The 12976-nt window shown below is 40.2% G+C and overlaps 1 long non-coding RNA gene across 1 annotated transcript; it reads right to left on the bottom strand.

The window, feature by feature from the left end:
- Positions 1–10272: 10272 nt before the first annotated feature.
- Positions 10273–12265, bottom strand: LOC121889087. The gene is made up of 3 exons (XR_006093425.1): positions 11871–12265; positions 11068–11168; positions 10273–10975 (listed from the first exon to the last, which is right to left on the bottom strand). It is a non-coding gene; the product is annotated as an uncharacterized LOC121889087 (long non-coding RNA).
- Positions 12266–12976: the final 711 nt, after the last annotated feature.

Raw genomic sequence — 12976 nt, 5'->3', positions numbered from 1 at the left:
AGGTTGGGGCTCTGTGCAAGCCAAGTTCTTCCACACCAAACTGGCTCTGGACCTGGCTCTCTGTACAGAGTATTGTTATGTTGAAAAGAAATAACAACTTCTGCATTGGCTTAAGCCTCAATCCAATGTGGAGGTTGCTGTTTTAATATCCTTAAAGTGTAACGCTACTGTCAGCTGCTAGATGCTGGTTCCAAAAAATCCCTGGCTCCAATTCTCAATCACTAAATTCGGGCCCTCTAATAAGTGTACTGGTGGTCATTTTGTACATTATTGCTCTTTTAATAAGATTTGAAGGCTTACAGTAGCTTTGATGTCTGTCATGTGGGCGATGATTGACAGCTATGACAGACAGTTCGCTAATCTGCAACTCTCCCCAGCTCCAGACTCACACTGAGTCGGACTACTGTCACAATATTTTACTAAGTTTAATGTTACTTGATTACAATACCTGCCCTGTTAACACAATTTAAATAGCTAGCAATAACCAAAGTGTGCACTGGTTGTTGTTCTCAGTAAGCTAGCGTTAGCTTCGGTCCGAGGTAGCGGTGCATGTTCCCAGAGCATGAAATGCAGCACCCCACACTTCTCATTTAGAGGGTCTTGGCTCCAAACGGACAAGTTGCCAATCATAAGAAGCAACTCTGGGTTTCAAACTGGCTCCAATGCAAACCAATGGGTGACGTCACGCCTCGCTACGTCCATCTTTATATACAGTCTATGGCTGAAACAGAAAAGGGTTTTCCCCAAACTGTTGCCGCAATGCTGGAGGCACATAAGTGTCTAAAAGATTACTGTATGCTGTAGCATTAAGATGTACCTTCACTGCAACTAAGGTCTAGACTAAAGTACCCAAATATATGGGGTGTTAGATAGGGACATACTTTCCACATACTTTTGGCATATAGTATAAAGCAAAAATAATTATGTAATCTTATCAGTTTGGTGTAATTAAATGGATTCTTTTACAAATTTGAGGTTTTCAGAGCGTAATCAGTGCAGCAGATTTTATTATGAAAGTAACCTTGCCTGCTCACCCATCCTCTTGATGTGCTATCTTCAGCCAGCTGGTTATATGTGTGTGTGTGTGTGTGTGCCGTAAAGGGCAGGTGATTGCAGTTTCCTGTGCCTGCATGTCGTGATGTGATGTGTGTGTATGTGCAGCTTCATCGCGTGTGTGACCAGGCTTGTCCCCTGATGTGTCCCTGAGCTTAGCCTGACGCTCCATTGATTTGTATGGAAATACTGCCTGTTCACGCAGCAGGTCGAACGCCCTCTCTCTCTCCCTCATCAGTGCCCAGCTGTGGGACGCTCGCTGACTTCTTTCATTTGATTGTGTGAGTGTATGTGTGTGTGTAAGAGAGAGAGAGAGAGAGAGAGGGGGATCGGTGTGACAGAGTGAGGCTTTAAGTACAGTATGTGGCTGAATGAGCAAGTGAGCTCATCAAATGTATGTGTGTCATACAGATTCAATGTGTTAGTGTTTCATTATAAGTGTGTGAACTCACATTTGTCTCTTGATGATACTGTTGATCAATCGGTTAAATCACAGACACCACCTCTACACACACACACACACACACACACACACACACACACACACACGCTCCAGCTTGTCCTGACAGAATCCATGGGGTGATATATAATGACCAGAGGCACCATTCAACATCCTCCTATCAACACCATTCGTCCTTTTGTTTACCACCCATTCTTCCTCTTGTCCTCCTTTTCCTCCCTCACAAGATGAGTCAGTCCTGCCCTTTCCCTTCTTTTTATCCTCCTCCCCCATCCTCTCTCCTTCCTTTCCCCTCGACATCTTTCCCACATCTAAGTCTCTCTTTCTCTCTCTATCTCCACTTCTATCTTTCCCTCTATCATTTCCTTCCTCTCCTCTCTCTCCCCCTCCTTTACTCCATTTCTCTCAGTATTCTGTTAAAGTCACAACCCTATTCTGTTCACGTGCTCATCACTAAATGACAAACCAGAGACAGCTTCCGCCTCTTAAAGGCCAAAGCGAGATGTGTGCAAATCTATCTCTCCCTCTCTCAGCCCTTTTTACCACTCATACAATATGTGTTTTTGAGCCACCCTCGGCTTCACTCTGTCTAAAACTACAAGTAATGGCACTATTCACTCTGAGAAAAGACCACACGGAAAGAAAAGGTCTGGTTGTATTCGGTGTGCCTTTTATCAAACTTCATTTTTCCATGTTAAAACACAGGCCGACAGGGTGTTTTCCTCTTCTGTGGCAGTGGCGGGGTGGCAGCCATTTCAGCTTTTGATACATGTTGTACACATCAAAATGAAACCCAACTTATCTCCGTGTACACCTTCTTATTTACAGAATAGAGTTCACCCACCTTTGGAGGCTGCCATAAATATTTATGAGATAAATTTGTCGTCCGCATCGTAGCGAGTATCATCAAACAAAATGCAAGTTATATGAAGATAGGCTGTTTTAAGGGGGAAGAAGAGGAAATTGAATTTTGTTTACATCGGTTGTTGTTAGTCTCACGATGCCTGGGCTTTTCCATTTTCAACCACATCACAGCGTGAATCATGTCATAAAAAAACCCAATTTTAATGTTGTTGTTTTTTTTTTTTTATATTTTGAGAACAATATGATACGCTTCTCACAAATTACCTGAGCCAATATTTTTTTTTTTTCCCTTCCCGAGCGAAATCATTCCAGCTGATGATTCCTATAAACATATTTAAAAGAGCGCTACATAAACTGATCAGATATGGTGTCTCTGCCTACTTGCTCCACAGTAGGTAATCAGAAAAAGATGTTTCTCATTTGTGCGGTTGTTGTTTCCAGCCATTCACTGCAGGCGAACCTTTGAAGAAGATGGACCTGTATAAAGTGTTTGGAACTATTATTGCTTTACTGCTGTGCTTTGTACCGCAGCAACAGTTTGATCTGAAGATACAAGTACTCCTGCAGTTATTAAACAGGAGAAGGTGAACGGGCCGCAGCTCTTGCTGTGATTCACAATCCTTTGGCTTCTTGAAAGACTCACAAGCATAGAAAAGCTTTGGTCAGTTATGATATAGAAGATGACATAATTATCTCAGATTGCATTACCTCATGAGATTATCATGACATCACCACAAGGTGACTTACCCTTCAAAGTCCCTCTAATATCCAAACAACATTTAGTGTTTTATGATGAATACAGCCCGGGCAGCTACAACCTACCATCAATTTATGATTGTGTATGATGACATCACATCGAGATTCACTTTATGGTTCAATTTTATGCCGCTCTTCCTCCGCAACCTGTGAAGTGTGTGCTATGGGATGAAGTATAAGACAAATACGACCCTACGTGGAGCTGTGTCTGGCTGTGTATGGAACTACAGCATAAATTGAGCCATCATAAATTTGCTTTATTGTGCCGTGTCGGTGTATGTTTGTGTAAGTGTGAGTGGACTGGGTTTTTACTATCCTGAGACGCCAAATAGTGCCCCCGTGGGAATAGATAACCCTAAAAAAAAGGGGTCTCCTGGGAGTCCTTTATCCTGCTTTTTATTAGAAAAGTGTCTGTTTTTAGGGCTGAGTGTGCAGGTTAAGGGTGAGGACGGTCTTTATTCGTAAATTAAAATGTGTGTGTTTACTTTGGTTAAACAGAAACATGTGGAATTCGAGCAGTTCATCCACAAGAACGTTGAAAAAAAACACTAAAAACTTTGCTTTCACTGTGGCCTTTGGCATGTGTGTGTGTGTTTTAGTGGGAGTGTGTGTGGTATTAGTTGGTACTAGCTGGCAGCCATGTAGCTCAATAGTGGAATTATGGTGATATTGGATATTGGATGGACTGTAATACATTACACCACTTCACTGTCATGGACGGCTGAGTGCTTATAGCAAACATCACTTACTGCACACACTCAAACACGCACTCTCGCACACACACGTAGCCCGATACATGATAACATCCATTTAACACGCACACACTCGCCTTTTTATGATATTTGGAGCTTGAAAGCAAACGACAAAAGAGGAGAACGTTTAAGGAAATGTTGTTTTTTTTTTCGTGGAGATTTAGGGAAGGAAAGTGCATACCGCACATTAAGCATGTTCTTTGCTTTATGCGAGTGTGTATAAAGCTCTTTTATATCATTTTAGATAATTTCTCGCTCGTACAGGCTCCAGCTAAAGCATATTTCTCTCCTTTTATCAGCTTTTTTTATCGTTCCATCCTCTTAACAAGCATTTTCCTGTCTCCTTTCGCTAAGTACGGCCTTTTTTCCACAGCCTCTCTTTCGTCAATCTTCCCATTTTGCCAACTCTCATTCACAGTTGTCACACACACACTCTTTTTGTCTTTTCCTTTCATCAACAGTCCACTCCTCTCTCAGCGTTTATGTACTTATACATTGTGTAGCGCACTATCTTGAATCAATCCTGACCTTTTGGAGTGCATAATATAATTTTTGTGATGTTTTTATGTGTTTTTAATGCATTCCTGCAGTTACTGCTGCCTTGGGAGGAATAATGTTGATTGGATTGTAATGTCTGAAATTTGATCGCTTCTCTGTTTGTCTTCTCATCTTCTTTCTCAGCCTTCTATCCATCCCTAGAGACTTATATCTTCCTTTTTGTTCGGTTTTCCCCCCCATTTCTCTTTCACTTTCTCACTCTCATCTTGACTTCACTACTGCGTCTCTATATGTAGATTTGCTACGCTCCCAGGCTAACAAATTTCTTATGGTATATTTGATCTCTTATCACTTTTTTTTTTGAGAAATGCACAAAACATTCAGGTAGCAGGCTTCTCATCTTCAGTTGGCGCCAACTATCGCTTTCGCAGGTTGGAACGACGAACCAAGTGGCAGATTATCAGTTACAGCTACTTTATATGAATGACAGCGAGCTGGCCTGCATACTTTTGTAGTTGTAGTTGTTGGCATCGCCTTTCTAATCCTCTAATGAATTGTGGATGAATTTCGCTCATCAATCTGTTTCTTTCAACAACATCAGATAACGTTACTGACAAAGACATAACATTACTGAATGCAAGATGCTTCTTATTAACGGTATTGCAACAACTCTGGGAGCAAAATCAATGTCTGAACAAGAGATATTTTTGCGTGGCGGAGGATTTACAAGTCAGGAGCTACAGTGTGGTGGGCAGATTCATGCAGGTTGATGATGAATATGACATATGAATTAGAGGGCTAATGAATCCATTCCACAGACCACGGTCCATTTGTCTATTTGCCCGTCTTTCACATCATTTCGTTTTTATTTGTTGATGAAAAATGTCATTCATTTCATTATAATTCTTATTTTCAAAAGGTCACTGTTAATTTAGTTTTGTCTGATTTTTGTTGTTTGATGATTGTTATTACCACAATGTTTTTTTTTTTTATATCCAATGTCATCGTTAATTAAAATTCCTGCTTTCTACGACGACTGCACACGGCATCTCTGGTATGTGTAAGGTTACGGAAAGATCATGGATACGATTAATAGAAAGGGGAATGTGAATTGAAGGTCTTTCACACCTTTACTTTCCACCTACTACGACTACTACTACTACTATTACTTCCTGCATTAACAATGACCTTGGCACTGGATGTTAATTGTGAGACATGAAAGCGTCTAATATCGACATTTCTTGAGGTAAACAACTGGCTCTCTGCAGGATGGTGCCGCTATAGAACAGAGCTGTATGATTGTGAGTGTTTCTGCGGTTCATGAACAGAATGATGACTCATTGCTTAAACTTTCACCTATATTACCGCTCAAATCTTTGAGTTTTAGCTATTAGTATAGTGGATCCAGTTTGGATAAAACACTGTCGAACCTCAACCCTACCTTTCTACCCCTGCTGCTATACCTGTGATATGCCAAAAATATACATGTTTAAATCGAGGTGATGTCATAAATGTTTATGTCATATCAATATCATCATTCCTCCTCCCCCTTTATTTTGTGCTTCATTTCTGGTTCTTATGTCTCTCTCTCTCTTTCCTCTTTGATAAGCAATACACTGACCTTCTTTCCAGGCCTGGATCTATTGCGAGACTTTTTCTCATTTGCTCCCCCCCCCATCCTCCTCCTCCTCCTCCTCCCCTCTGTCGTATTTGAAGCAAGTGGAAGAAATGGGGCAGACACTGCATACATTTACCGTACTGGCACACACCCATAAATACACACAGGAAGTGACAGACAAGGGAAGCACGGCCACAAGGGATGGGGAGAGTGTGTGTGTGTGTCTGTGTGTGTGTGTGAGAGAGAAAAAGAGAGGGGGATAGCTGACACCAATATGGTGTTCTATTTGTCTGTTCATATTGGTAAACACCACCTCATCTGTCTTTAACGCTGTTCTCACGGTGACACCCAGAGCGTAATTATGACACATTGTCCTGCCTCTTTTTTTTTTTTTTTTTTTTTTTTTTCTTCGGCAGCTACCACATGCTCGTCATGTACACACACACACACACACACACACACACACACACACAAATACATGCACGGCGGGACGACGGTGTTACAAATCTGTTCGCAGACACACTTTGATAGAGATGCAAGAGCAAACACACACAAACACAGACACACACCTAAACAAACAGACACACGCACTCCGACTCGCACAGACACACACGAGGGTGTCACACTCGTCTTGCATTGTGTTTGCTTACTGGCTTTGTTCCATCCATCACACCATGACAGCCAGTCGCTGTGGATTAGAGCCATGTCAGCCTCAACAGAGAAATCAATGGTGAAATATATAAATAAGAACACAATTAAACCAATTGAGTGGAGGGGAGGCAACAAGTGGCCTGCTGAAGTGACTCTTCCTGCCAGCAGAGGGAGCTGATGAGCTTCACAGCCTGAGTGGAGGGAGAGAGGAGGGTGGTCTGAGGTTTCCTTTGTTTGTTCTCCATCATTCTCTCCATTCCTTTAACTACAATATGTGTATGATTGTAGAGAAATATGCTCGTACACGTGTTGGCGGTGCATCGGCACCTCGCTATGGCAAATTATTTTCATCTGAACTTGAAAATAGTTCAAGATCGTCCGTTACAAAAAAAAGAAAAAAAGAAAAGAAAAAGAAACACACACACACACACACACACAACCCTCTTTCTCACCATCGATCATTGCACAGAACTCAAACGCACAGTTGGCCCCTGGAGCCCCCAGCAGCATCATTCAGAGGCTTGTCTGATCATGAATAAAAATGATTCATGTGTTTTCGGGTTGGTGAAAAGCAAAGCGCCCGGCCTTGGAGCTCAGAGAAGCCGGTGAGTGTTTTTTGAACCAGACAAAAAAACCCCGAGAAGAATAAAAGAAGAATGAAAGAAAAGTCAGGGATAGAGCCCAAGTCAAACAGACAGTGAGGATATAAACCGAGAAATGCACAAATGAATGCAGGAAACTAAAAATAGAGGAAGAGACTCTAGAAGAGGGAACTAGAGTGGCCTGAAAAGGAGAGAAAATAAAGGGGAAAAAAAAAAAAAGAGTGAAAATGCCGCCAGCTGCTCCTGATTCCTCGGCGGAGGAGTTGAGTGGCATTTTTATGAAGAAAAGACACGCAAGCCAGGACGCCGAACTGCGCCCACTTCACGACAGCCTGGCACACACACACACACACACACACACACACAGTCCGGGTTAAAACGGCCTGCACTGCTGCACACACTCCGAACTGCTCAGTGCATGTGTGGAAGTCTATGTTTGTGCAACTAGGGGCAGGAATGCACTCAAAAATGCTAATTCAAACCACATCTCCATAACCTGCATTCGTGTGTGTGTGTCTATGAGTGTGTGTATTTTTTGTTTCTGGCATTTCAAAGCTTCTTGTTTATACCTCTTAACAAGTCACTTTCATGTCAAATCTCAAATGGACACACACACATACACACACACACACACACCCGCATACGCTCACTAAGTAACACCCCAGCGTGGTGCTGCTAATAGCACTAATTAATAGGCTAAATTCAGCTAATTGAACTCGCTTATGCTGAACCTCTCTCTTCCTCCTACTCTTCCACTTCTCTTTCATTCTCTCTGGACTTCAAGACCATGCTGTTAGCTTTAATTTAAATTTGCATGGTGATTACATTACTGTTCCATAGACTAACGCAATCTCTGTTCTTTCATCATTACTGTAAATAATTCCTCTACGCTAATCCCACATTCACCTATTTTCAACCTTCTCTAATTTTTTTGCATTTTCTCCCCTTTTCTTTATGCCTCAGTATCATCCCCTCCAACAAACACACACACACACACCTGCTTCTGTTTGAAGCCTTGAGGAGGAGAGAAGAGCAGCAGCAGCAGCAGCAGCAGAAGAAGAAGAAGGCAGTGTTCAGTTGAATGAGCAGAGTGTGGAGGAGAGGACTAGATCTGGGAGGGACGTGGGGAGGGACAGCCATTAGCCACGCCAGCTGTTTCTCTTGCATATTAATACACAAGCAGACAGGCAAACACACACACACACACACACACACACACACAGATACACACGCCGGCAAACATGCACACTCATACTGAGAAGACAAAACCTAGCGAGACAAGCAGAAAACTCAGACGTACTGTACTCTACATGAAAGTCATGCAAGAGATTTACAATAGAGATATACTGCAGAATATAAATCAACACTCACACACACAAGCTATAAAGGTGAGTGGAAAAATCAGAAATGCAGAACAGATAAAAAGACATGCATCGGATTTATAACGGATATGTCCATATTCATAAAAAATCCCTTTGCATGCAAGAGCACAAACACACACACACACACGCAAGCTATAACGACTACCACAGGAATAATGTGCATAAACAACAGATGCATGAGATTTACATGTCGAGACATGTAGTTCAGATTCATAACGGATACAGTGGAGCACACACACGCATGCATGCGCATGCAAACAAACCTAAGCTATCAAGACAAGCGGAGAAATCAGACATCTAAAATATATATATATGCATAAAACCCGAGGAACACACTCACACAGGAGACACATGCTGTGCAGATACATAGTAGATGTGGCAGCGCACACACAGACACACACAGGAGTCTGTAAGAGGAGGAAGAAAGCAAGCAGTGCAGCATGATGGGTAGAGGGAGAGAAACAAAGAGAGGAGGGGAGAGAGAGAGGGAGCAGAGGGTGGCGATGATTGTGGCTGTGGCTCAAAGAATTCCCCGAGTGAGCATTATGTATTGAAAGGGGGATAAAGTGCAGAATTGCCTCTTTCCTTTTTCTCTCTGTTGTGTTTCCACCAGAATGAACAAACACTGTCACATCTCTGAAAGCTTTTGGCAAATGTTATGTCCTATATACTACTATGTAATGTTATGTACTATACTATATAAATTCCTACTCTCGGCATTTGTGGTACTGTTAAAATGTATTGCGTTATACTGAGAGGCGTTTCTAATATTTACGGTAGTTCACCCCATTCATATCAATGACAAATCAGCCACACCACAAACAAGCTCAAAAATGCCATAAAGATGAATCAACGCATCTCTCTAAAACAGTGAAAAAAAAAAAGTCAACATAATAAGTTTCATGAGGGCTGAATTTATTGCAGGGTATAAATGTGTTATGTATACTGAGGTATGCCTGATAAACTGGCAACTGTGTCTATATACTGTATGTAGCAGCAACTACAAGAGCTATAATAAATCAAGCCTCTTCAGATGACATAAACTGTGGAATAAGTTGAAAAATTTACATAGTAAGGCAGTAAGATCTCACTAGTGCCATCTACCATGTTGTCAAGAAACTTAACGTGACGTTTTAATAATCTCATTAAATTTATAGTTGAAATGATTAATCTATGAGTCAATACACAGAAAACCAAAAACAATCTTGATAATCAATCATAAGTTAATTTTTAAGGAAAATTATGTTACTCATACTCTTTCCACCATTTAAAATATTTTCTGGATTCTTTTTCAAACTGAATACATATCTCTTGATTTGACAAAAATAAATGAAATTTGAAGATGTTGCCATGGGCATTTTTCACTGTTTTCTGACATTTTACATACCAAACGATGACAGAAAATGATGGCAAGATTCACTGATGATGAAAATGATCATTAGTTGCTGCCCTTTCTTTGAATAATATTTGAACAATACATCGAAATTAAAAATGGACCATAAATGGGATACTTTTAAATTTAAGACTTTTGAAAACAACTTTGAAGTGAGATCAGACATATGCATTTCTTTAGGTGTGTGTGTGTGTGTGTATATATATATATATATATATATATATATATATATATATATATATATATATATATGTGCCAATCTAGGGAATAGCAAACTAGCATAGGCTACAAGTAGTATGTGACCTTGGTCAATGGTATAGATCTGTATGAGCATGTATAACTTAGTACAGGAATGGCAAATTATATATCTGAGATCATTTAGAAACAATGTTTAGTTTAATTCTAAAATATCCCGTCTACTACCTATCATAGGGACAATAACTAAAGATAACCAAAAAAACACATTTACGGGATTCTTATCAAAAGAAGCTGTTTATGTTATGTGTTCACATATACAAAAAAACAAAAAGAAAACATCTGCCAATATATATTTATCAGATCTTCTAAACACACGGTATTTAGGCTAATTTCTGTTGCTTGAGTTTGATGACATCTTAAAGTAGTGTGGGATCATGGGAGTTTTTGTCTTCATTGTTAAACAACCACCATTGCCGATGGAAATCGATCTGACGAGACTCAGACAGAAGAAGGAAAGAAGAGAGGCGAAAACATGTTCACGTATGAGGTAATGTATTAAAGTTATATTCATGTTATGTCATTTCATTCTAATGAAATAGCCTCAAGTGACGTTAACTATAAACCATTATAACCATTTCTATTACATAACGTTAACTTACCATTACATATGCATTAGCTTGGTGGCTGGCATGAGGCACTTGTACTGCCATGGAAAGGTCTTCAATTCCAGGCTCCCGAAAGCAGTCGTCTTTGTAAAACACATTTCAACCATTTGACCTGTGTACTTATCATATGCAGCAACTTGGAGAAGTGACATTCTAAGAATTCAGCATTCCTTACCTATCTGATGGTGAGTCAGTGGATGGTGATACGGTAGAGAGAGCCTGAAAAGGCATTCCATTCCAGGTCTCTTGCTTGGAGTTGACGTGTGGATGGTCCTCCTTTTTGGTAATTGTTCAATTTGGAAAAAAAAGGTGTAATCTTGCATGTGCCACAATCTGATAATACATTGATAGTAAGCCTCACACAAAGACACAGGATGCTAACAAACGTACAGCCAACAGTTCATAACATGCCTTGGGGAAATCAAGGAGAGCCTGATCTGGCTATTTCCTCACACCAAACACACAAACAGTCTGGCCATTACTTTTTCAACATTGTAGCTAGCTAACAAACTCAATCCAAGACTGGCTTAGTAACTAGCTAAGGTTAATTCCAACTATTTGCAAAGACAGAATAAGTTACCATATGAAACCATTGTATTTTGTAACATTACACTATTTGTATCACCACCCAGCATGTGTGTCTGGATTGAGGAGTAAAGTGAAACTCTTGAATCTGAGGCTAGACTCAAATATGTTACACGTTCCAATTCATGAAAAGAAGAGAATCTTTCAATATGAGTCACTGCATTGTGCTATCATATAGGCTATAATATTGTTACACTATCGAGCTAACTTAGCTAATGTTTGCTATCAGTATCATAAAAGTATTGTTATAGAAGCTAGCTAGCTAACATTAGTTAACTCACTAGACTGCTATCAGTATCATCATAATAATATACAGCATGCTATTATTATTATTATTATTATTATTATTATTATTATTATTATTTCAATAACTATAGCCAAATGGTTGCTTACCTGTCTAACAGAACACATGCAAGATCGGCGTCTATTTGTAGTCCTTGCTTGTCATGAAGCTCTCCATCTTGGAAATGCCACACCAATATTTACCCTTGTTTTAGCTCTCTTCTTGCCCCATAATCTTCTTGGGTCATTTGATTCACCCGTACATTTGCACTTTACGAGGACAGCTTCGGCGTCAGAATGCGCAGCAAACGGCAATGAATAATCCTTCTCCATCACGAGTGAGTAATACAAACAATAGTAAATAATAGAATGGCTAGCTAGTTCTTTGAGTTCCTTCCTCACTCTGATGTATCATCTGGTCTTTCCCATGTTTCTCCAGAAGTTACAGCAAGTAGAGGGAGTAAAAGGGATATGACGCCATTGACAGATGTATCTGCACAACTTAACAAAATATATAACATTGGTCTTGTTGGTTTTAGACATTTTAATGCGGAAAAGTTACATATTATGTCTTTAACTCTCGAATTTTGACATCTGTAGCAGCCTCCAGTATCAGTCAGGATCTGATATATATAACATGCTAGGGCATACAGCTAAAGGACTATAGAAAGAAAAAGTCATATTCACAGTACTACTTTAGAAATTCCCCCTAATGCACTTCTTCTGCATCTATAATGCATTAGCACTGCAGACAAGTCTTTCTTCACTGTTGTATAGCAGAGGCAGTAGAGGCCGATTACTATATTGAAATATAAAACTGAAGCTTCTCTCAGCCCCCTATCAGGCCTTTCCTTGTGACTTCTGACAACTGAAAAGAGAGGAAAGCCTGTTTTTACCAAGCAGTTGCTCATGGGGATGGTACAAAAGTGCAGCAATAGTTCAGATATCAGCATCAAGGCCTTGGAGACTATGCAACCTACTGGCATGGATACCTGGGCAAAACAAGAAAAAAACACCTAGATAAAAGACAAAAGTGGGGATAAATAGGGAAAAATAATTCATCTTACCCCAGACAACAAGCAGACAGGTTTATGAAACAAAGGACAAATATAGTGACAGGGAGAAGAATTCAAAGTAACACATATTCAGAGACTGGGAGTATGTTCTGAGACATATGCACGCAAACACACATACAAACATGTACATACATGCTGCAG

The sequence above is a fragment of the Thunnus maccoyii genome, chromosome 22 (genome assembly GCF_910596095.1).
Source record: "Thunnus maccoyii chromosome 22, fThuMac1.1, whole genome shotgun sequence".
Classification (NCBI taxonomy): domain Eukaryota; kingdom Metazoa; phylum Chordata; class Actinopteri; order Scombriformes; family Scombridae; genus Thunnus; species Thunnus maccoyii.
Note: the sequence above shows the minus strand (reverse complement) of the source record. Positions and strands in the feature narration are given on the sequence as shown.